This window comes from Otolemur garnettii, unplaced genomic scaffold (genome assembly GCF_000181295.1).
Source record: "Otolemur garnettii isolate 467f Iridium unplaced genomic scaffold, OtoGar3 scaffold00032, whole genome shotgun sequence".
NCBI classification, from domain to species: Eukaryota; Metazoa; Chordata; class Mammalia; order Primates; family Galagidae; genus Otolemur; species Otolemur garnettii.
Genome location: NW_003852427.1, coordinates 8,815,635 through 8,818,366, shown reverse-complemented (window position 1 = coordinate 8,818,366; position 2,732 = coordinate 8,815,635). Strand labels below are relative to the sequence as shown.

At 38.8% G+C, this 2,732-nt stretch overlaps 1 long non-coding RNA gene across 1 annotated transcript in view; it reads left to right on the top strand.

Moving 5' to 3' along the window:
- The window catches only part of LOC111725148, a 73,979-nt gene that overhangs the window by 27,450 nt on the left and 43,797 nt on the right, over positions 1-2,732 (top strand). The window contains exon 2 of the long non-coding RNA XR_002773286.1: positions 2,304-2,406. This is a non-coding gene — a long non-coding RNA (uncharacterized LOC111725148). The remainder of the gene's footprint in view (positions 1-2,303; positions 2,407-2,732) is intronic.

Genomic DNA, 2,732 nt, shown 5'->3' with positions numbered 1-2,732 from the left:
TTTTTTTTTTTTTTTAGTAGAATCAGAGTCTTGCTTTGCTCACACTGGTCTCAAAGTTCTGAGCTCAAGTAATCCTGCTTCAGCCTCTCAGAGTGCTAGGATGACAGGCATGAGCACTGTACCCAGTCCTACTTAATTTTTTAGACAAGATCTTGTTCTGTTGCCAAGGCTAGAGTATAGTGGCATCCTCATAGCTCACTGCAACCTCAAACTCCTGGACTCAAGAAATCCTCCTGCCCAACCCTCCTGAGAAGCTGGAATTATAGGCATGCACTACTACGCACAGTTAGTTAATTTTCTATTTTTTGTAGAGATGCAATCTCGTTCTTGCTCAGGCTTTTCTTGAACTCCTAGCCTCAAGTGATCCTCCTGCCTCATCTTCCCAAAGTACTAGGATTACAGGAGCAAGCCACCATGTCCAGCCTTATTTTAGTTTATAAATTGTCAAAAAAAAATTTTTTTTAGAATGTTGCCAAGCTGGATGGAGTGTAGTGGCTATTCATGCATGTGATCATGGGGTACCATAGCTTCAAACTGCTGGGCTCAAGTAGTCCTCTTGCTTTAGCCTCCTGAGTAGCTGAGACTTTATTTTTAAGAACAGTCTTAGGTTCATAGCAGAATTGAGCAGAGGATTCCAAGTGTTCCATATACTCCCATCCATCCCTCTACACAGTCATAGCTGCCTCACTACATGCATAGTGTTCCCCACTATCAACATCCTGAACCAGACGATTCTTTGTTTTTGAGTTGACTAATTTTCTTGTGGTTTTCATTTACTTTGACATTGTTCTAAAATATGTTTTATAACATTCTCTTATTTAAAAAAAATCCATGTTCATCAAAAGACACCATATGAAAATGAAAAAATAAGCCACAAATTTGAGGGAAAATAATTGTAGTATATGTAACAGTTGGAGAATTGGTGTCCTGAACAATGACGGCTGCATGAGTATACAATTTATGTGGTCATGCAGTGCCCCTCACGTAAATGATCCCTGTCACCATCTTAAAATTCTTAATTTTTGAATAAGTGGCCCTGAATTTTTATTTACTTATTTAAAAATATTTTTTTATGGTGAAAAAGAATATATGTATATATATTCATTTATTTAATTTTTTTTTTTTTTTGGAGACAGAATCTCACTTGGTCACCCTTGGTAGAGTGCCATGGTGTCTTAGCTCACAGCAACCTCAAACTTTTGGGTTCAAGTGATCCTTTTCCCTCATTCTCCCAAGTAGCTGGGACACCCACTAATGACTCTTGGCTATTTTTTTTAGAGACGGGGTCTCTCTCTGGCTCAGGCTGGTCTTGAACCTGTGAGCTCAGGCAACTCACCTGCCTCAGTCTTCCAAGTGCTGGGATTACAGGCATGAACTACCATGCCTGTAATGCCTGGGGAAGAAATGTATGTATTTAAAATTATTCAGTGGGACTCAAATGATCCGAATTTTGTTGGCATTTTTGAAGCATCTTAATCCCAAGCCAGTTGAAATTAGATATTCTTCTCTTAGGCCTGATCAGTGTGTTCATCAGGGTATTGGCTACATCATTGTCCTAGAGCAGTGGTTCTCAACCTTCCTAATGCCGTGACCCTTTAATACAGTTCCTGTGGGTCTCGACAGGGTTAGGGTTAGGGTTCAGGTTCAGGTTCGGGTTAGGGTTTGGGTTCCTGTGGGTTGAGAACCGCTGTCCTAGAGCTTCATAGCCTCTTTGATCTGGTGTTTATTGGCCTGGACATCCATAGTCAACACAATGTGTTTGTTGTGTTCTGTTGTCTGCTAAGTGGTGGTGGGGCACTGATCAAGTTTGTTTATTCTGTGGGTTCCCTTCCAAGGATATTAGGCCTGCCTTGCAGTGTGCAGTGTCTTGGGCAGCAGGAAGGTGGGTAACATGTGAGCCCCTTTCAGCACTTCATTCTTGGTCTTTAAAACCTTGGCTTTGGCTTTGACTTTGAGGGAGGCCAGGGCTTCCTTCTTTACTGTTAGCACTATCTTTTTAAATGAGTGGTCCTTTTGGCACATTGGTACTTTGCTCTGTGTCCTGCAGATTATGTAGCCAGTCCTGGCTGGTCCTGGATAGAGAAAGCCTACTAATTAATAGGAAAATGGCCAAAATCTGAGAGTAAAGGAATATAGGTAATTAGTAAACATAAATGTCTTCCACCTCATTGTATCTTCAATCTGTATTTTAAAATGTGTAGAGTTATAAGCAATTAAATATATATATATATAAAATAAAATCTATCTGACTCATTTTGATTTAGCCCATTTAGATTAATACATTTTCTTTAACATTTTTGTAGCATATCATCTAATCTGAAAGTCTTCCATGAAAACGCCAGTTTTAAAAAATAAATAATGCCATCTGTTTTCCTAAAAGAATGAAATGGGGGCTATCATTTTGAGGTAAGTGTCCATTTTTAAATTTTTAATTACTTATTTTTCCAGAAGTTAAACATACGAGGAAAATGTGAATATTACTTAGATTCTAAATATTTTGGTTAATCTGTGAGATGGAGTGTGGGGATAGTGTAGGGGTAGCCATGGCCTTGTTTTAAGATAGTCTGATATGTAGGATCATGTTTAACACACAGCTAAGAACAGAGTTTCATATAGAGAGAGGAGGTCAGTGGTATTGAAAGATTTTACAGAGGTTACTAAAAAACTGAAGAAACTTTTTTTAGATTTGACAATTTGGAGATTGTTGATGACCCCAGCAGAGGCCATTTTAG